Source organism: Macaca mulatta, chromosome 1 (assembly GCF_049350105.2).
Source record: "Macaca mulatta isolate MMU2019108-1 chromosome 1, T2T-MMU8v2.0, whole genome shotgun sequence".
NCBI lineage: Eukaryota > Metazoa > Chordata > Mammalia > Primates > Cercopithecidae > Macaca > Macaca mulatta.
In genome coordinates, this window is record NC_133406.1 from 75,836,023 (window position 1) to 75,859,808 (window position 23,786).

Consider the following 23,786-nt stretch of genomic DNA (forward strand, 5'->3'; position numbering starts at 1 on the left):
CAACTCTGCAATCTACAAGGCTGAATGTAAGCACTAGGATGCACCCACACCATTGGGCCAATCAGAGAAGGACAAGGGGCAGATTTGAAAGTATTTCCCAAACCACTCACAGATCCATTAGCAAGTGACAGCAGACTTACTGGTTCAAAGGGCTTCAGTAAAACCTTTGACCAACCACTGACTAAACAAGCTACTCTGGCCCAGAGGTGGCTCCAGGAAATTTAGAATTAAAAATAACCCACACTCATTCCTGACAGTCTGGAAGACTATTGCATACCCAAGACTGCATTCTCTCAAGCGTAGCCAGTGATAGCACTTTTGGGCTACTAGTTCCTGGCTAAATGCACGGCCAGAAATGTAAAAGCAGTCTCCAAGATACAACCGCATCTGATAGCAAAGGGGGAAAATTGAACAGGCTAAGGGGGTTTATACACAAACCTTGACCAGGAAGTGACTTTTAATGACCTAAGGTGACTCATAGGAAGCTAAGAGATAAAACAAGGAGAAAAACCTGAGGAGGGATATCACAGACTGAAAAATGTAGGGAAAAAAACTTCACTGATTGGTTCAAACAGGCAGCAAAAAAAATAAACGAACAGCTGAGCAAACAAGAAACAGCCCCACAGGTATGGAATCAGTATCCAGAGTTGCTTCAATAAATTATACATAATGTTCAAGTTTTAACAAAAGACATGCAAAGAAACAGGAAAGTGTGAACCATATCAACATTAGTTTCTTAATTGTAACAAATGTACCTTACTAATGTTAGATGTTAATTATAGGGGAAACAGCTTGGGAACTCACTGTGATATCTTTGCAATGTTTCTGTACATTTTAAACTGTTCTATAATACAAAGTTTCCTAAGAAAAAATAGAACCAAATGGAATTATAGAGTTGAAAATTACAATAACCTAAATGAAAAATTTATTAGAGAAGCATGATAGTAGAAAGATGAGAAGAAACATAAAATTATTTGAAAAAATAATGATTAAAAACTTCCCAAATTTGAGGGAAAATCCTAATCCACACATTAAAGAGGGTCAACAAGCACATCCTCCAAGTAGAATCAACTCAAGGAAATTCATACCTAGACACTTTATGGTCAAATTGTCTAAAGACAGACACAAAGAAAAAAATCTTAAAAGTAGCCAGAGAAAAATGATTCATAATGTACAAGGAAATTGCTGACTTCTCATCAGAAATAATGGCAGCCAGATATCAGTGAGACAACATATTTAAAGGACTAAATGAAAACTCTGTCAGCCAAGTATTCAGCAAAACTATCTTCCTAAAGGTGAAATAAAGACATTCCCAGATAAGCAAAATCTGAGAGAATTTATTTCTAGCAGAACTGCCTTAAAAGGAATATTAAAGGAGTTCTTAAGGCTAAAAGTAGCACCAGAGAGTAATTTGAATTCACACACACACACACACACACACACACACACACACACACACACAAACCCTGCCCCCACCCACACATAAGCACTCTGATAAAGGTAATTATGTAGGTAATAAGGAAAGACAGCATAATTGCATATTTATTTCTCTTTCTTCACTTATGACACATGTATTTGTGATCTTCTGTCTTCTCCTAGCATATTTAGAAGATAGAAAATTATATAGTGCAATAATTACAACAATGTACTATTGGGTTTATAATATATATATACATACAGTATGTGCAACAATAATATATCAAAAAAGGAGAAAAAATAGGGAGCCATATGAGGTAATTTTTCTATATCTTACTGAAATTAAGTTGGTATAAATCTGAAATAGATTTTGATGCAATAAGATATGTACTGTAAGCCCTAGAGAAACCACTAAGAAAATAACAAGCAAACAAACAAAATGTAATGTCTGTAGGATCTGTAGTGATATATCGTCTTTCATTCCCAATAGTGACAAAGGATGTTTTCTCTCTTTTCTTTTTCCTTGATCAGTCTGGCTAGAGGTTTATTAATTGTATTAATCTTTTTAAAGAACAAATTTCTACTTTGTTGATTTTTTTCTTTGACTTGTATTTCATTGTTTTTCATTCTTATCTTTATTATTTCCTTTATTATAGTTACTTTGGGCTTAATTAGCAATTCTTTTTCTAGCTTCTTTATGGTGGTAACTTAGATAATTGATTTTGGAACTTTTATCTTATCCAATATAGTCATTTTAAAACAATGAATTTCCTCTAAGCACTTCTCAGGGTGTTCCCTCAAATTTTGATATGTTGTGTTTATATTATCATTCATACATTCATCAATATCATTCATACATTCATGTTCCTTTTTATTTCTCTTCACTTTCTGGTCATCTTATTATATGTATATGCGTGTACTTAATGGTGTCCCACAATTCCCTGGAGCTTGTTAATTTCTCTTTATTCTTTTTTTTTCTGCTCTTCAGATTGCATAATCTATATTTATCTACAAGCTCTTTGATTCTTCTGCCAATTCAAATCTACTGTTGAGCTTCTCTAGTAAATTTTTCATTTAGGTTATTGTAATTTTCAACTCTGTCATTCCATTTCATTCTGTTTTTTCTTAACAAACTTTTTTTTTTTTTTTAATTGAGATGGAGTCTTGCTCTGTCACCCAGGCTGGAGTGCAGTGGTGTGATCTTGGCTCACTGCAAGCTCTGCCTCCCAGGTTCACGTCATTCTCCTGCCTCAGCCTCCCCAGTAGCTGGGACTACAGGTGCCTGCCACCACGCCCGGCTAATTTTTTGTATTTTTAGTAGAGTTGGGGTTTCACTATCTTAGCCAGAATGGTCTCAATCTCCTGACCTCATGATCCACCCATCTTGGCCTCCCAAAGTGCTGGGATTACAGGTCTTAGCAAACTTTTTATTGTAGAACAGTTTAAAACATACAGAAAAATTGTAAAGATAGTCCAGTGAGTTCCCATTCCCAGTTTTCCCTATTACTGTCTAGAAAGAGATGTTATAATCTTCAACTATGATTTGGTTTCCTCCTTTAGTTTTCTCAGTTTTGCTTGTCTGTAAGTCAAAAAAGTTATGTTATTAGATTCAAACATATTTAAGATTGTTATGCCTTGTTTGCAAATTGACTGTTTTGTCATTATAAAATGACCCTTTTTCTCTGTCAATAGCACTCTTGAAATATACTTTGATAATAATATGAGCTTGACAGTCTTGTGTTTAGTTTCAGTTGGTGTAGCTTTTTCTGTCCTTTTGCTTTCAATTTGTTTGTGTTCTTCATATTTTAAGTATGTATCTTGTAGGTAGTAAAAAGTTGTCTTATTTTAATTATCTGGTAATATTTGCCTTTGAACTGAAGTGCTTATTCCATTCATATTTAATGGATTATTGATAAGATTTGGTTAAATTAACAGTCTTTCTATCTGCTTTATATTCATCCACTCTGTTCTTTCTTCTTTCATTACACCTTTTGGAAATATTTCAGATTAAACAAATATTTTAGTATCCCATTCTATCTACTCCATTGGCTTTTACTCGTATCTCTTTGTATTTTTTAGTGGTTCCTCTAGAGATTCCAATTTGTGTTTTTAACTAATCATAGTCTACCTGGAATTAGTATTACCCACTTCACACACAGTGTAAGAATCTTGTAACACTATATTTTCACTCAGACTTCTTCCCATCCATTGAGCAATGTTATTATGTATTTCACCTCACATGACCTGGACCTTACCCTAAAATTTTGTTATTTTTTTTAACAAGTCTACTCAAGTTTTTAAAATTTGAGATAAGGAAGAAAATATTATTTTATAATTACCATTTTCAGTGCTCTTCTCTTCCCAGATCCAAATTTTTCCTTCAACTTGAAGAACCACTAGTAGTATAGTTCAGCCGATGACAATCTCTTAGCTCTGATACATGGAAATATCTGTAATTTACCTTCATGTATGAAATATATATTTATTCAAGATACAATTTTAGATTGGCAATTTCTTTAATACTTTAACAATGTACTTTATTTTCTTCTGACCTCCATTGTTTCTGATGAGAAATTATCTATCATTCTTATTGCTGTTCTCCCGTATGTAATGTGCAGTAGTGAGATGGTAGATGTTTAACAATTGGTTCTCTGTGGGGGAAACAGCCTGATTTGCAGTGTTTGCTGATTTCCACAGTGTAAATGCCCTGACTGTGGCCAATTTCAAGGAACCAACATCACATCATAGAGCGCAGAGTTTAGATTGTGAGTATAGATTGTGGCATACACAATCAGCTCTCATGAGTCAGTACAAACCAGCTCCAGCATACTGCGGATAATGCATCTTTTTTTTTTTTGGACTGATTTTAGAATTTTTATCTTATCCTTGGTTTTCTGCAGTTTGACTATAACGTGTTATTCTCGTAGTATTTATTCTGCTTGGGGTTTATTCAGTTTCTGAATCTGTAGATTGCTGTTTTTGAATACATTAGGAAATTTTTAGCCAATTTTTTTATGTCTTCATGTCCCATTCTCTTTCTCTCTTTCCTTTCTGGAACTCTTTGATATATTTTAGACCACTTGATACTCTCCTACAGGTCACTGGGGGGCTCTGTTCATTTTTTAAAACTTAAAATACTTTCCAATTGGGATCATTTCTACTGGGTCCCTTCTTCTGCTATGTCTAATCATTGGTTAGTTGCATTAAGCCAATTTTTAATTTCAAATATTATAACTTTTAGTCCCAAGATTTTCAGTTTATTCAGATTTTACAGTGTTCATATCTCATTGAGGATTTCCCACCCTTTTATCCATTAAATTCATCATTTTTGTAGATTCTTTAAAATATTTACTATAGTTTTTTGTTGTTGTTTTGCAAAATGGGGATAACACTCATCTGACAAAAGTATAAGAATTTAAAAAAATTAACGCATGTGAATCAGCTATTATAGTATTTGGTACAAGATAAATATTAGTGTCCCTCCCAACCATAAGATAATGCAAAATGTAACAAAAGATTGTTCTTATAGAAAAAAAAAGTGTTCAAAAGGCTTTTCATATAATTTAATTTTTAAAGACTGTAAAATGTTAAAGTCAATGTTAGAAATCATCTAGTTTAACTCCTTCATTTTATTGGTGAGAAAACAGATACAGAGTCACCATCCCCTATACTTTTAATAGATTTTAAACTTTAGGATAAAAACTGTTCCTGAGTTTCCAAGGCCAAGTACAGTAGATCATAATAGGTGCTGGATAAACATTTATTAAATACCAGAATGAAAAAATGTGATAATGAATTGTCAAACATCATATTTACTATGTTTTAATGAACAAAATGCTACGCATTGTGCCTTATTTTATGCACCACTAATAAAGAAAAAGCACTGTCAGTTAAATTACAATATGTCATTGATCATAACCATCCTGTTTTCAGGGATATTAAAAGATGACCAAATATCTTATTCAGCCCATATTGCTATAACAAAATACCATAGACTGAGTGGCTTAGAAACAATAGAAATTTATGTTTTACAGTTCTAAAGGTTGGAAATTTGAGATCAGGGTGCCAGCATGGTTGAGTTCTACTGAGGGCCATTTTCTTTTCTTTTCCTTTTTTTTTTTTTTTTTTTTTTTGACAGTTTCACTCTTGTTGCCCCGGCTGGAGTGCAATGGTGACATCTCAGCCCACCACAACATCTGCCTCCCAGGTTCAAAAGATTCTCTTACCTCAGCCTCCTGACTAACTGGGATTACAGGCTTGCGTCACCATGCCTGGCTAATTCTGTATTTTTTTTTCTTTTTTTTTTTTTCAGTAGAGACGGGGTTTCTCCATGTCGGTCAGGCTGGTCTCAAACTCCTGACCTCAGTCGATCCACCTGCCTCAGCCTCCCAAAGTGCTGAGATTACAGCCTTGAGCCACCGCGCCTGGCCCAGGCCATTTTCTAAGTAGCGGATGGCCAACTTCTCATTATGTCCTCGTATGGCAGGAAATGAACTAGATGGCTCTCTGACCTCTTTTTTTTTCTTTTCTTTTCTTTTTTTTGAGATGGAATCTTACTCTGTTGTCCAGGCTGGAGTGCAGTGGCGCGATCTTGGTTCACTGCAAGCTCTGCCTCCTGAGTTCAAGCAATTCTCCTGCTTCAGCTTCCTGAGTAGCTGGGACTACAGGCACATTGCCATCATGCCTGGCTAATTTTTTGTATTTTTAGTAAAGACAGGATTTCACCACATTAGTCAGGATGGTCTCGATCTCCTGACCTCGTGATCCGCCTGCCTCAGCCTCCCAAAGTGCTGGAATTACATGCGTGAGCCGCAACACTTGGCCTCTGGCCTCTTCTTATAAGGGCATCAATTCCGTTTATGAGGACTCCACCCTTGTGACCTAATTACCTCCCAAAGACCTCAACTCCATACACCATCACTTTTGGATCAGGGTTTCAACATAATAATTTGGGGGGGGGGAGGGCACAAACTTTCAGTTCACTTGCATCAAACATGTCTTAGAATCTATGATATAAAGGGTAAATTAGTGATGGATAGCTCTCCATCTCTTGATTCCTAGTTCCAGGCTCTTTTTATAATATCACATCTTAATCATTCAATAAAGACTTTTATTATTCTCAAAGATAATTAATATTAAAAAATTGTTCTTTTAAGATTTTTCTATTCAAATGAAAATGCTCATTAACTTTAAATCCTGATGAGTTTATATCTAAAGATTTGTTTTTTCTTCAAATGATTTCCAGACAAAAGAAACATGATTTTGCATATGACACATAGATAGGCACTTGGTTAAAAAAATGAAATGAAAGGTGTATCGAATCTGGAGGGTAGATGGTAAGAAACAGGGAAATGGTAATTGGGAAACTACAAGGAAAACATTCTGCCAACTTAAGTTTTGCCCCAGTTGCCCTGGGTTACTCTAACTTGTTTACCATAGATCCTGGAGGCGGAGAGAAAATTTTCTTACTAAAAATTATTCGATAGCCTAGAGAAAGTGGTCCTGACGTCAGATTCCATTCTTTTCTAGACATTGATTATTATGTGCCAAGCTATTTTCTTAACTATAGTCCAAAAATGTATCCACAACTTTATGAATGCACAAAGAAGCATTTACAGCTGCAATAATTACAGTAGGCCACAGACTACACAAAAATGTTGTTGAAAAGATAACTAGAAAAACCAAAGGAATGTAACAATTATTTGAGAGGAAAGATTTCTGTGTATATACTCAAGTCAAATTGTAATTATTTACTCTAAAATCTACTTTTACAAATAATCTAAAAATGTCAGGCATAGCACTAGGCACTAGAAAACATAATCAAATGTGAGTAAGGCACAGTCATTGCCTGAGAAGCTCACTTCAGTAGGAAGGCAGATGTGGACAAAGCCAGAATGTAACACACAATTGCAAGAACAGACATTGCTTAAAAGTGCCTTTAGGACAGGAGAGGGAGCAAATAATTCTGCATTCCTAGGGACTGGAGTGGAAATTCATAAATTTGAGAAGACTACAATCAGGAAGCTACAATCCAGATGAATCTTGGGTGTCTAAGCATTGGTCAAATGGGCAAGATGGAACGTGCCAGTCTAATTTTGAGTTTAAGGCTTGCAAACGAAAATGTGGAAAAGGCACAGCACACCGTCTGTTTCGTGATGCATACTGGACAATGTTTCTGCAGTTTATATTCTCACTATTTGTGGTTCACTTTCCTCCTCCCAGAAAATATTAACATGCTTTGGAAAACAACACTCTGCAATATATTTACTAAGTGTCCATAGGATAACTATTTTTATGTATTTCATCTGGACTCATTGGACATCTTACAACACAAGACTACAAGGACTTTCAAATATCTACTGCTATCACATGGCTCCACTTGCTTGGTGTCTTAGTTTCTTAGTTTCTGCTGTCTTGTTTCTGGTATAAACCACTAACTGTATCTGCACCTGAAATGTTCAAGGACATGCTGTTGACACAATGGTGTCTAGAAGCCAGATAGACAGCTTCAGGCCAGAGAGCTGCTGTGGAAAACTGTCTACATCCACCTAAATTAGAACTGACAACTCAACCCTGCATTTATAAGGCAAAATTCTTCAGTATGGAACACTGGAACCTAGCTAGAGAAAGAAACAGAGCAAATTGAGTTTTTCTGTTTGTTTTGCTTTGGGGCACCTCCTTTGTTGTCCTTTGCATAAATGTCTCTTTGTTTTAAAGGAAAATATTTCTGATGTTAAATGATTAATCAAAAGTAGTTACTCCATTTTAATGTCCAAAGGGACTTGACTGTAGCACATGGTGAGTGTATGTGCCACAGAAATAGGACGGCACAAAGACTTCTGAAGTATGTTACCCCCTCACTGACTTGGTGTATAGCTTTTACTACGTAGAATTTGTGTTGTGGAAAAAGTTGAGTATTACCAATGTGTAGGATGCATTAATAAATTATTACCTCTTAGTTTATGCTAATGTTTGGCTATTTTACCAATGGTACTATGACTTTTGATAGATCTGGAACCAGTTCCCCCAAAGCAGGGTGCCTGCATCCACAGGATTTGTGGGAATCCTTTAACTCAAGCTTGTCCAACCCATGGCCCGCAGGCTGCATGCTGCCCAGGATGGCTTTGAATGCAGCCCAACACAAATTCGCAAACTTTCTTAGAACATTATGAGATATTTTTGCCATTTTTTAGCTCATCAGCTATCACTAATGTTAGTGTAGTTTATGTGTGGCCCAAGACAATTCTCCTTCTTCCAAGGTGGCCCAGAGAAACCGAAAATTGGACACTCCTGCCTTAGCTACAGATAATAAAATAAGAATCGTAACAATACAACTTTTATTTTTATTCATTTTATGTATAAATTGTCAGAGGAAAAAGCCAGGTGTGATGGCCTGCCTGTAGTCCCGGTTACTTGTGATGCTGAAGTGAGAGGCTCACTACTTGAGCCCAGGAATTCAAGAGCTGCCTGGGCAACATAGAGAGAGCCTATCTCCAAAAAAAACCAAATAAATAAACAAAAAATTAAGCTTTGCTAACCTTTAATACAGAGATGGATACCACTTGCCCTTTTGGTTCCTATGTGACATGTAGAACCTGCCACATCCTGAGGGAAGAGGTGAAAGCTCTACGATGCAATGGTGGACAGCACATCTCTCAGGCCTTCATTTGTCAGTTTACATGCTTCATTTCAGTTTACATGCTACAGGATGTTATCAATGTCATTAATTTTATAAAAACAATTCTTTTTAATAACCTAAATTTTTTTTTAAGATGATACCTTCATAGTGTATAAAATCCAAACCACTTCAGAGCATAAAGTATGAAAAATCATCCTCCCATTCTGGTTTCCCATCCCAGTCCACATCCTGGAGATGATCAGCAGTACTAAGCTTTTTTTTGTTTTTTGTTTTTTTTTTTTTCTGAGACAGAGTCTTGCTCTGTCGCCCAGGCTGGAGTGCAGTGGCACGATCTCGGCTCACTGCAAGGTCCACTTTCCGGATTCACGCCATTCTCCTGCCTCAGCCTCCCGAGTAGCTGGGACTACAGGCACCCGCCACCTTGCCTGGCTAATTTTTTGTATTTTTAGTAGAGACGGGTTTTCACCATGTTAGCCAGGATGGTTTCGATCTCCTGACCTCATGATCCGCCGATCTCGGCCTCTGAAAGTGCTGGGATTACAGGCATGAGCCACCACGCCTGGCCAGCAGTACTAGTTTCTTATGGTTCTTCTAGAGATATACTATGCGTACACTACAAGCTGGCATTTCTCCATATTTGCCTTCCAACCCACTCTCTTTTTATTTTATTTTATTTTATTTGGAGAGAGGGTCTCACTCTGTCACCCAGGCTGGAGTGCAGTGCACAATTATAACTCACTGCCACCTCGAACTCCTGGGCTTAAGCAGTCCTTCTACTTCAGCCTTTTCTTAGTAGCTGGGACTAAAAGCATGCACCACCACACCTGGCTAATGTCTTTCTCTTTTTGTGTGTGTGTAAGATGGGGTCTTACTGTATTGCCCAGGCTGGTCTTGAACTCCTGGGCTCAAGTAATCTGCCTACCCTGGCCTCCCCAAATGCTAGGATTACAGGCATAAGCCACCTATGCCCAGCCTACCCCTCTCTTTTATAATAAAAATAGTTGCATCCCAAAACATTTTACATCTTAATTTTTTTATTTGCTATGTTGTGGAGATAGTTCCATATCAATTTGTAAAGACTTTTTGTGCTCTTCTTAATGGCTGTATATTTTCATTTTTTATTGTAAATTAACAACTTATAATTATATAAATTTATGGTAGTACAAAGTAATGTTATGACTTATGAACATTATATGAAATAATTAAATCAAGCCAGTTAAAATATCCATCACCTCAAATACTTAACAATTTTTTTGCTAGAATATTTGAAATTTACTGTTAGTAATTCTGACATGTACAATACTCTATTATTAACTATATTCACCATACTGTGTAATAACAAGTGATGAGCATTTGGAGAAAAGGGAATGTTTGTACACTGTTGGTAGAAATGTAAATTTGTACAGCCATTATGGAAAACTGTATGGAGGTTCCTTAGAAAACTAAAAATAGAATTACCATATGATTCAGCAATCCCACTTCTGGGTATTTACCCAAAAGATTTGAAATATTCCTTTTTATAGATATGCCATGATTGATGTAGCAGTCCCCAAGTGATACATATTTATGTTGTTTCCAGTCTTTTGCTAGTGCACATAGCATTGTATTGGATAGCCATGTTTTATGTGCCATTTACACACATGCTCCTATGGCTGTTGGATACATTCTTAAGAGGTCGAATATCTGGATCAAAAAGTGTGTGCATTTGTAATTTTGAAAGATACTGCCAAATTATCTTCATAAATGTTGTACCAATTTACACTCCCACCAGCAATGTATGAGAGTGTCTGTTTCCTGACAGCCTTGCCAACAATAAATACCTTTGCATAATTGGAGCTTGGGATTGAAAAATGAGCATCATAATTTAGTAAGATGAGCCAACAATGAACTTCTTCCATTTGGATCTATCTTTCTTCATGAGATGCCTCTTTCCCAGCAATGACATCCCCTTAAAACTCTGCTAAAATAAAGGCTTAAAAACCAGATCTTCAAATAACTATGTTACAGAGAATTAACAAAATTTCTTTCAAAATTAATGAAGCATATTTAACCACAGTTCCTATTATATTATACTCTTTATAGCATCAGGAAATAAAATAAAAACTATTTTTAATGTTGTTGATCTTATCTATCTTATCCCTTTTAAATTTCTATTTTATGTAGGTTTTATATGTACATACTATATATATATACACACACACACATAGTTTATATATGTTTTATAGTAAACATACTCCTAGTATATTAGAGTATTATACAAATTTCAGGTAAAAACTTTTATGTAACTTTTACGTAGTTTATACATGTTTTATAGTAAACATACTATTAGTATATTAGAGTATTATATAAATTTCAGGTAAAAACTTTTATGTAAGGGAGTTGTACAATACTTTTTTGCTGATGAACTCTAGGACAAAAACTTTTTTGGTATGTATATAATTCATATACTCTAAATGATTTATAAAATAAAGAATGTTTAAAATTAGCAAGCATTTAAAATACATAACTCTTTCCTCCAACTCTCTTTCCCCAGGCTATATGATTCTGGCTGGAAACTGAGGAAAAGGCTCAGTTATTATTACTCACGATCTGTAAGGACCAACCTAGACTGGGCATCAGCTATCGCCAGATTTCCAAAAGAAAAATTTTTTTTTCTCTCCTCAGGAAGGATTATAATGAAAAGTCTACAGTCTTCACTCTTCCCTAAGCAGGCAAGTTGAGCAAGAGAAAGACTGGCCCTTTTCATTTGGATGATACCACTGGTGAGGCGGATGGAGAGGTTGGTGGCCTTCCTGCATAAAGACCATGCATTGCTCCCAAGACATTTCTCTGTGAAGTCTCCTGACAGCTGCTCCTGTGAGCTGCTACTCTGGCCGGGGCATCCTTCCCCAGCAGCCATGAATGCTTCCCCTCTTGGCAGCAGCTCCTGATCACACCTCCTATGGCAACCAGTCTTTCTTCTAGTTTATGGATTCCTCAGTCCCTGGACCATTCAGTGCAACCACTGAGGAGCATCTTAGCTGCACACTAAACACAGCTCTTTAGGATCAAAACCATTTAAAAACACTTTTTGTGATTTTTAAACTTGGAAAACATAGAAAATGATAAAGAAAAAATTAAAATTAGCCATAAGAAAAAAACAATTAATCATGTTATAATTCAGAGATAACTACTATTAATCTTTTACCGTGATTCCTTTCAGTCTTTTCTCAGTATGCAATATAATATTTTGCATAATGGGATTACATAGTATATACAGTTTTGCATTTTAATTTTTGCTTTCAGTGGAATGCCATGAATATCCCCCACGTCATTGAAAGCACTCCCCAAATACCTTTTGGATGACTATTTAATAGATCATTGTATGGCTGACTCTCATTTAGGTAAGCCACCACTGTTGAATGCTTGGCTTATTTCTAATGTTCTATTCTAATTTTAATTAACGCCTTGATACAATGAATTTTTGCTCAAATTTCAGGTTAATCCCTTACGATTAATTCCTGACTGTCACGGTACTGTATTGACAGCTCTTAATCCCTGGTCATGCAACATTGCAGCCAGGGGCTCTGTCTTACCAACTCACCCTTAGTTGCTCTTATTCACTGCTGATTTCAGAGAAAAAATGATAACTTGATACTGATGTAATTTGAATTCTTTAATCACTAGTTATATTGAATTATTTTTCTTAAATAATTTTTGTGTGATAAAGTAGTATAAGCTCATCAGGAAAATGTCAAAATGGAAACGTATAAATAAAAATCATTTGTAACTGCATAACTAAGAGATATATTTCCCATTAATAATATTTTACTTTTTATGATTTAAATCTTATTCCGATGAGAATTTATATGTATTTTACATAAACGGATCATATAGTATATATAATTTAGAAGTCTGCTTTTTATTGACAGCATTATTCTTATTCTTAAAAAAACTGAAAATATAACATTCCAACACAACTATTTGAAAATAGTTACATTATTTCCTATGCATTGAATGTAAATAATTTATATCTTACCATCTTTTTAAACATCTAGTTATAATTTTTGTTATAAATATCATATTGTATTATTATTTAATTAGCAGCTATTTATTACAAATAAAGTTGAATTTCAAAATGCTTCCACTGTACTTTTGCACTATAGATTGTCAGTTTATATCCTATCTCTCATTTTCTAACTGAAATTAATGTCTCTTATTTATAACAGCTGTTATAGATTTTAAATATATTAATCCATTATCAGTCAGATTTATTACATATAATTTTCACATTTTAGTTGTTTGACTTAAATTTTCATTTGTTCTACATCCAAAACTTCTGAATTTTTATTTGGTCAAATTTATCCATGCTACCCTTTGAAACTCTGTTTCTTGTCCGTATGCATTTTTAAAAAGTGTTTTGTTTTCTAATCCAGATAAATATTCAACTATGTGTTCTTCTATTTTTTGTTTCATTTTGATTTTTAGTGCTTTTATGTCTACATTGAACTATTAAATTTATGCAGAACTTGTTTTAGCGCATGGTGTAGGAAGATGGGCTAACTTTTCTCCAAATAACCCACTTCCCAGGTTTTCCTTTTTAATTTGAGAACGTTTCTTTTATACAGAGAAGTCATTATATGCGTTGAAACTCATACGTGGTGAAAATTCCATATATACAGGATTTTCCAGGGTAATCTTAACTGTACATGGCTTTCACCATATATAGTAAAAAAAACCTCTTATATAGCACCCTGAATATACAATATATAGTCTCTATAAATTCAACACAGCCGTCATCTTCTCCAGTGTTGGAACAATGGATATTTTTTAATGTACAGCATGATGTGAACAAGTTAGCATGGGTTAGTGTTTTTGTTTGTTCGTTTGTTTGTTTTGTTTTGTTTTGTTTTGTTTGAGATGGAGTCTTGCTCTGTCGCCCAGGCTGGAGTGCAGTGGCGCGATCTCGGCTCACTGCAAGCTCCACCTCCCGGGTTCATGCCATTCTCCTGCCTCAGCCTCCCGAGTAGCTGGGACTACAGACGCCCGCCACCACGCCCGGCTAATCTTTTGTATTTTTAGTAGAGACGGGGTTTCACCGTGTTAGCCAGGATGGTCTCGATCGCCTGACCTCATGATCCGCCCGCCTCGGCCTCCCGAAGTGCTGGGATTACAGGCATGAGCCACCGCCCCGGGCCAGGTTAGTGTTTTTTGAGCTCTAGAATAATACTCAACATAAGAGTTCCACACCATGGGAAGCTCAAAGGAGCTGATATTGAAGAAACATGAGGTTTCTATGTCTCTTTCACACTTGTTCACTCTGGGGCATGTGGTGAAAGAATGCAATGGCGGACACTGCAGATTCACCAGTTCTACTTAGGTCCTATGTGCTCTCCAGCTCAGTCAAAGTGTTCCTCTGTTTCTCTCGTTCCTTTAACATAAGTTGAAGATGTGTATGTTGTGACACTACCGTATCTTCTCAGAAACCTCTTGAGACCCTCTAGCTGTGAGGTGAGCTGACACTTCACAGTATCACACTTCCCTGCGTTCTCGTGCTGTTCCTGAGCCGGATCTCAGGCTCAGTCCTCAAAAGTGAGTCCTGGTGGTCTCTAAAAGTATTCTCCAAGCCATAGAGTTGCATCCTAAAATCCGTCACTTCCCTGAGTGTCATATTAAATATCTGAAAAGCACTCTTCAATGGAAATAGGATTCAAGCCACATATTAATTTTTAATTTCCTAGTATCCACATTTAAAAAGGTAAAAAGAAACATGTAAAATTAATTTTAATAATAGATCTTATTCAATCCAATAGCTCAATCATTTCAAAATGTAATCAATGTGAACATTATTGAAACATTTTACATCCTTTTTAAAATACTAAGCCTTAAAATCTGGTTTTTATTTGACTCTTGCAGCACATCTCAGTCTGAACTAGGGATTTTGTAAGTGTTCAGTAGCCACATGCAGGTAGTGGCTACTATATTGAACAGTGCAGATCTAGAGGACTTGCTAACAATCTTAAATTCATCATTAAATTCAAAAGTGTCTGTGTGCTTTATGTAAGTGTTCTGGATATCCTGTATTTTCCAAACAAGGTTAGAGAACTAACGCCTCAATGATCCCATGCTACACCATTTAAAAAGTAAGTCATAGTTATTATTTCTTATAGCTTCTTATTTCTTTTACTTCTCTTCTCTCCTGTGTCATTTCTTTTCTCTACAACCATATCCTTCAAATTCTGTTTTCCAGAGAGCCTATCACTCTGTGTTGGGCACAGGCAACCCTAGATCAGGGGAAATGGATGAGATGCTGAGATCCCAGGTAGAAAGCTCTCAATAAAAAACAAGAGTCAGAAACATTAAAACTTTTTTCCTTTCCTCAATGGCTTCAAATCTATTCCCATCCCACCCCAACATGTCTCCCTTTCCCCAGTTCCAATAGGATGAAAGATTTAATTTTATTTTTAATCAATATATATGTGAAAAAATCTGCATTTTCTGATTGCTGCTTATTTTAGGGTTGTAAGCATTAGTAAATAATATATACCTTCAGTGGTGGCCAGGTTTTTTAAAAGAAGCATGCAAATGTGGCTTTTGCTGGCATTGTTTAAAAACGAATAGAATGCTCTCAGTAAACTTTTACATTACTCTGCAACATGTTTTGTTAGAAAAGCCTGTCGTAGTATCTAAAATTGTGTAAATCATCAGTTTTTAATCTGGCAGGAAGTAGATAGTGGCCCATTAAACTTTCGTAATTAAATTTTCCCTGTACTCCCCCATAGAACCATTATCTGAGTTTTCTAATTAACACAAGAGGAGGGAGTCAATTCAGATTGATGGGATCTAGAGCCATCCCCTTTCATTTTAATGACCTTTAATAAACTTTTATTACTATTGATATTGATAATTATAATACACCCTTTAATTCTGCAATGTGATTCTAAGGACCTTTTCAAAAATTGCAAAATTCACCTTTAAAGCTAGAGTAGGCAGAATTATTATATTCCTAGAGGCTGCGCATTTAACAGAGTGACTTTAAGTCAGCCGAAGAGTAGATAGGCGTTGAGTCAATGGCCTTTCCTTTACTTGAGCCATAGTGCTGGACCTCTGTCTTTACACAGCCTCCACATTCCACAGGACAGCTCTCGCGAGCATGGCAGTTGGGCTAAGTTGGGAGGTGGTTTTTGAGAAGTAATAGGTGGAGCCTACTAAATTTGTTTTGTTTACAATTGGAAAGGCATTGAGACCAGGAGGCCAGATGCCCAGGAGGATAAGTCATTAGGCAAGCAGGCTGGTTTCCCAGACTGTTTTCAGGAGATCTTGCCAGAGTTTTACATAATTCTACATCCTATCAGAGCTACCATTCCTATCATTGGAATTGATATTTCCAGGTGAGAAAATAAATTTCCCAACCTAAGCACATAAGCACTGGGAAGAACATTTCTATTTTTACTTTTAATTTCCTTCAGAAATTGGGGTACTAAGAAGATAAGTTACCAAGGTCATGTATATAGTAAATGATGGAGCTAGAATTTAGTTTATGCTATTACTCATCAAGTTATGCTGTCTGCAAAATAGCAATGGGTACCCCATGTTGGATTTCTAGTGCCTTGGTTAATGAAATAGTAAGTTGGAAAAATATGAGATCTACCAAACTCAGAGTGTTTAGGAGATAATTAATGGTATGGTTTCATAATCCCTTTATTGATCTAATGGGAAATAAAATACTTTATTTCATAGAAATGTTGTGAGGATTAGATAAGATATAAAACATGTTTAGCATATGGTCTAGTTCCATAAATGTTACATTTCATCTTATTATAAATATTGTTTCCATAGTATCTTACCTATTATTATTTTCAAAGTTCAGATGTTTGGTGCTTTGACATCTCAACATATGAACAAAAAAGTATGTATTAAAAATTAAAGTCTATATGCTCTTAATTATAGAGCTGCTTAAAGAAGACAAAAATAGAAGTCTAGGGGCTGGGCACAGGGGCTCACACCTGTAATTTCAGCACTTTGGGAGGTTGAGGTGGGAGGATCTCTAGAGCCCAGGAGTTCAAGACCAGCCTGGGCCACATACTGAGATCTCATCTCTACTAAAAAAAAGTTTAAAAATTAGCCAGATGTGGTAGCACACACCTGTAGTCCCAGCTAATCGGGTGGCTGAATTGGGAAGATCACTTGAGCACAGGATGTCAAGGCTGTAGTGACCTATGATCATGCCACTACACTCCAGTCTGGGTGACAGAGCGAGACCCTGTCTGTAAAATATATAAATAAATAAATAACAAAAACACATAAAAATCTAATACCTGTCAGGGGACATACTATGATTCCAAAGGTGGTTTTTCCAGGGCTAAGCTCATCCACTGCACTCCAGGTATGCTGACCCTTGCGATTTCCCCAAATGCTGGAAACTTGACTGCATGATTTGTGGTAGTAGAGCCCATGTTCATGTTTACCCCTGAAAAAAAAAGTTTTAATTTAAAAAAATATTTTAATAAAATAAAATAAGTCTAGACTTACCTGAGAAGACATAGCAAGGACCCATTTGAGATAACAAATATAAGATATGATCACTGAATTCAAATATGTTTACAATCTACCTGTTACAGTAATCTAAGGATGAGGCTTGTACAACTTGCTCTTATATAATAGCAGGAAAAACACAGGAGAAAGGAAAAATCAGACAAACTTTTTCTTTTTTGAGACAGAATTTTGCTCTTGTCACCCAGGCTGGAGTGCAGTGGCATGATCTTGGCTCACCACAACCTCTGCCTCCTGGGTTCAAGTGATTCTCCTGCCTCAGCCTCCCAAGTAGCTGGGATTACAGGCATGTGCCACCACACCTGGCTAATTTTGTAGTTTTTTAGTAGAGATAGGGTTTCTCCCTGTTGGTCAGGCTGGTCTCGAAATCTGGACCTCAGGCGATCTGCCCACTTCAGCCTCCCATAGTGTTGGGATTACAGGCGTGAGCCACCACACCTGGCCCGGAAAGACTTTTAAACAACAAGAATCACCATTTATGGTTCTTTCTGAATTTAACTTTCCAAAGGAAAAGACATGTTTTAAAATACTTGTTGGGGAGAAGTTCCATTTCATGACATTGGAGTACCTGAAATCAAACATACCCTCCTATTGAAATAACTAAGAAATGGGGAGGCAGAATATATGAGGCAGTGGTTTTTGGATAGCACAGAACTAGGATCCACTATAGAAGGGAAGTAAATGAAGTGAGCCATGTAACTGCCATATCTTTCTGTCTGGGAGCACTTTCCAGATTGCAGTGCAGTAAGGAGATCCCCCAGAATGCCTGGTTCTCTCACTGAGTTGAGTAGACACAGATCAGAGTTTGGGAAGATTGAGGTGGCTAGAAAGAAGAGAGCTGTGTGGGGAAAGGGCTCCAAAAATATTGACGCAGATCCCGTGACTCTATTGTTGAGTACTAAATTATATATGAATAAGGTAAACGTCCATGAGGTCAGCAAAACAGCTCAAGAGTTGAGGGGCTGAAAGATACCTTCACTGAAGGCCCCAAGTAGTTACACTTTCATAGTGATGCTAAGCTGGCCTTAGAATAAAGGAAGCTCTGGATCAGTGATCAGCAAAGCATGGTGCCTGGGCCAAATCCGGTTGATGACCTGTTTTTGTTAGACCCATCAGATAAGAATGGGCTTCACACTTTGACAAGGTTGTATTTAAAAAAAAAAAAAAAAGGAGGAGGAGAAAGTTATGCAATAAAGATTGGGTGTTATCTAGAAAGCTTAACTTAACATTTACTACCTGGCTCTTTATAGAAAAAGTTTACTGACGTGCCTTAAAAAGTCTAAAAATAATTCTTGAAATAATCAAACTGATTCTCAGTTCACTTAACTTCCTGCCAAAGTCTAATACTTTAAATAAATAAAATAAAATCTGGCACTTAACAGGGTACAATTCAAAATCCCTAGCACCTAATAAAAATTATTAGACATGCAAATAAGCAGGAAAATGTTATTCATAATCAGAAAAAAATGACTCAATAGAAAACTCAGAAATGACAGGTGATGGAACGTGCAGACAAGGACTTTAAACAGAGGTTGTAAATATGCTCAAGGATTTAAAAGAGAACATAAATATAATAAAGAGAGAAATAAAGGATATATTAATGACACAAACTGAGCTTTTAGAGATACAAAACACAATCTCCCAAATGAGAAATTTACTATATGGGACTTAATTCTGCAGCAGAAGGCCAGGTGCAGTGACTCATGCCTATAATCCCAGCATTTTGGTAGGCCAAGGCAGGTGGATCACTCGAGGTTAGGAATTTGAGACCAGCCTGGTCAACATAGTGAAACTCTGTCTCCACTAAAGGTACAAACATTGACTAGGTATGCCGGCACTCGCCTGTGGTCCCCGCTACTTGGGAGGCTGAGGTAGCAGAATTGCTTGAGCCTGGGAGGTGGAGGAGGTTGCAGTGAGCTGAGATTGCACCACTGTACCACTCCAGCCTGAGCAACAGAGAAAGACTCTGTCTCAAAAAAAAAAAAAAAAAAAAAAATCTGCAAAAGATTGGTAAACTTGTAAACAGAGTTTCAGTGACTATAAGACAAGATGAATTAACATCTGAGTAACTAGAATCCCAAAAAAGAAGGATGGAGAGGAAAATAATAGGAAAAGAAATAATGGTCAAAACATTACAAGTTTGATGAAAACTACAAAGCCCTAATCCAGAAAGCTCAATAAGCCCCAAGCAGGATAAACACAAAGAAATCACACCAAGATAAATCGTAAACAAAAATTTGTGGTAAAGAAAAGACATTGACATAGAAAAGTAGCCTATTGGCTGGGCACAGTGGCTCAAGTCTGTAATCCCATCACTTTTGAGGCTGAGGAGGGTAGATCACGAGGTCAGGAGTTCAAGACCAGCCTGGCCAAGATAGGGAAACCCCATCTCTACTAAAAATACAAAAATTAGCCAGGCGTGGTGGTGGGTGTCTGTAATCCCAGCTACTCGGGAGGCTGAGGCAGGGAGTTGCTTGAACCTGGAAGGCGGAGGTTGCAGTGAGCCAAGATGGCACCACCGCACTCCAGCCTGGCGACAGGGCAAGACTCCATCTCAAAAGAAAAGAAAAGAAAGAAAGGAAGCCCATTACACAAACAACTAAAATAAAAATGAAAGTAAGCCTCTTGTCTCAAACTATGCTGCCATATTCTAAAAGAAAAAATGTCAACCTAGAATTCTAGAATTATATATATATACATATATATATAAAACATCTATCAAAAATGAAGATCCATGCCAGTAATTAACATTTGGAATTTGAAATTTGCTAATAATAGTACCACTTATAATAGTACCAAAAATTAAATATATAGATATATACCTAACAAAATATGTACAAAATATGTACAAAATCTATAAGCAGAAAACAACAAACTTTGATTAAAGAGCTCAAAGAAGATCCAAATAAGTGAGGAGACAATTCTGTGATTCATAGATTGGTAGACTCAATATTTTTAAGATATCAACTCTGCCCAAAATGACCTGTAGGTCCAATGCAATACCAATCAAAATCCCAGTGAGATATTTTTTAGATATCAATAAAATTATCATAACATCTATAAGAAAAGGCACAAGATGTAAAATAGCCTGAGAAAAAAGAATAAAGTTGAAGGACTTACACTACCTGATTTCAAAACTTACTATAAATCTATGAAGTTGTAAAAAGACACACATGAATCATAAACGCCCATTTCTTAAAGAAACCAATCTCAAAAGGCTAAAAACTATATGACATTCTAAAAAAGATAAAGCTACAGAGATGATTGAAAGATCAGCGCTTCCAGCCTGAACAACATGGCAAAACCCCATCTCTCCAAAAATAAAAATTAAAAAAGTTAGCCCACATGGTGGTACACGCCTATGGTCCCAGCTACTCCAGAGGCTGAGGTAGGAGGAACACTTAAACCTGGGAGGCGGAGGTGGCGATGAACTGAGATGGTGCCACCGCACTCTAGCCTGGGCAACAGAGCAAGACTCCGAATTTAAAAAAAAAAAAAAAAAATCAGTGTTTGCTAGAGGTTTAGCAGTGAGGAGCAGAAGTCAAATAGATGAAGCTGGGGATACTTTTTAGAGTAGTGAAACTATTCTGTATGATGCTATAATTGTGAATACATGATACTATGCATTTGTCAAAACTTACTGAATTTTACAGCCCAAAGAGTGAATGTTAGTATAACATACACAAATTTGGAGAGAAAAGGACATTTAGGAGGTTTAGAAGGTTGGGAGAATACCAGGATAGAATCCTAAATATGACAAAATAATCTGGCTGTATTACAAATGTATTAAAAAATCACACTGAAGGGGCTAGAAGAAAAGATGCTGACCTAAGTGACTTTAGAAATGGATTTTCATTTATTTGTTTGTTTTTAATATGGCCTTACTAAATCAATGGCAGAGTTTTTAAAGCAAAACAGAAACAAGTGTACATAAGCACTGTACTCTAGTGGATAAAGTTGTACCTGACAGAAATATGAATTAATAATTCTGACATTTCCGAATAATGGAATTGAACACTAGTAAATGGATGGTGAATGGTAGAATTTGAATTTCTCACTCTTGGAGTGGGAGTTTACAAAAAAGGAGTTAGTATATACATCCATGTTTTCTTTCTGTCAGCTGAGAGGGCCTAGATGCAGTGACACTCTAGTAGCAACAAGCACACCTAGTACCCAGAACTTGGTTTCTAATATCACTCTCCAGTAAAAAGAACCAGGGCTCTTTGGAGATGGATGGATGGATGAATGGATGGATGATCATAGGATGGATGATTCTAGGACTGGAGCAAGAAATATACAGATGAGCCTGGAGCCTCTTGTCATGTCAGAAAATAAAGAGGTGTTCAAAACAAATAAACAAACCAAGCCCCTCAGTGATAAAAGTATGTCAAAGGGACAGAGGACAACAATATGAGCAACAAGATTAACTAGTGTTGTACTAAACCACAATAAATAAACTATTCAAAAAATAAGAGACTCCTTCTAAATTCTTTTGTAAGATAGTTTTAGTCTAATACCAAAACCAAACCGCCAAAAAGAGATACAGGTCAAATCCCTCATAAATACAGATACAAAAATTCTTAACAAAATAGTATTGGCTGGGTGCAGTGTCTCATGCCTGTAATCCCAACACTTTGTGAAGTCAAGGTGGGCAGATCACTTGAGCTCAGGAGTTCAAGACCAGCCCGGGCAACATAGTGAAACCCCGTTTCTACTAAAATTATAAAAATTAGCCAGGTGTGGTGGCATGTGCCTAGAGTACCAGTTACTCAGGAGGCTGAGGCAGGAGTATCGCTTGCACCTGGGAGGTCAAGGCTATATTGAACTGTGATCATGCCACTGCACTCCAGCCTGGGTGACAGAATGAGAGACTTTGTCTTAAAAAACAGAAAAAGAATTCAATCAAATTAAACAATATGTAAAAAGGATAATTATGGTTGATCTGTATTGCATGAACTTAGCTAAGCTGAAATTGCATTTTCCAGAATTCTTATCCATCCATAATTTTAAGTTAGCATTGGCCTGAGGACACATTTTGCTTAAGATATGAAAGGTGCAAGTGAAGCTGCCACCATATTGCTTTTATACATGGAAGGTTGATGTGGGCAGCTGGTGCTGTTACAGTGCACACACATTGTTGCTGATCTGCTGGCTTACCTTGTTGGCACTGCACAGTAGCTGGGCTTTCAGTTGCTTTACACCCACTGGATCACCTCCTTCAGCTTTTCTGAAACCAGTGCCAGAGTGTACAGCTCCAGAAGCAGCAGCTGAGCTTGCAGCTTCTCTAGCTCCCGCCAGATCTCTTCCTTCAGGTTCTTTGAATCGTTGGCCAGCATGTGCAACTCCTGGGGCAGTCTCCAAGTCCACAGCTCTTCCAGCTCCTGGAGGAATCTCTTCCTCCAGGTTCTCTAACACTTGGGCCAGTCCCAGCACCAAAGATAGAAGTGATAGTAGTACATAAAATGTTTTGCTAGCTCCCACAATTACATAAAGTCAAATCCTTGTAATATACAAATTCCGTAGTCTATATTGAGTATAGTGGTTCTTTTCTTCTGATCAAAACTTAATTGACACAATAATACATCATAACTATGTGGAATTTATTCTAGGAATGTAAGGTTTGTTTAACATTTAAAAATATATCAATGTAACTCACTATATTGATAGATGACTGTGAAAACTCTATGATTATCTCAACAGGTACAGAAAAGAGATGTGAAAAAATTTAAACTGCAACAGCCATGTATAACATAAATGATCAGCACACTAGTTATAAAAGGAAACTTTTTCAACTTGATAAAAGGTTATCTATAAAACCCATAGCTAATAACATAATGGTGAAAGATTCAATACTTTCCTCCTATCAGGAAGAAGGCAAGGATGTCCAGATCCATGACTTTTATTTAACATTAAACTGGAGGTCCTGGCCAGTGTAGTAAAGCAAGAGAAAGATTTTTAAAATCATGTAAATTGGAAAGGGAAGAATTAAAACAGTTTTTATTCATAGATGACATGATCATGTGAATCAATATCATATGAAATCTGCAAAACAGATCCTACAACTAATAAGTAGATGTGGCAAGTTTGCAGAATGTAAGATCACTAAGCAAAAATCAATTGCAGAGTAGCTTCAAAACACAAAATATATAGGGATAAATATAATAAGTTGTGTGTAAGATTTATATACTGAAAATTCTCT

General features: G+C 36.4%; 1 non-coding gene across 1 annotated transcript; it reads left to right on the forward strand.

The window, feature by feature from the left end:
* The first annotated feature begins 17,345 nt into the window (after positions 1–17,345).
* LOC114674687 (U1 spliceosomal RNA) lies at positions 17,346–17,507 on the forward strand. The gene has a single exon (XR_003725813.2). It is a non-coding gene; the product is annotated as a U1 spliceosomal RNA (small nuclear RNA).
* The last annotated feature ends 6,279 nt before the right edge of the window (positions 17,508–23,786 follow it).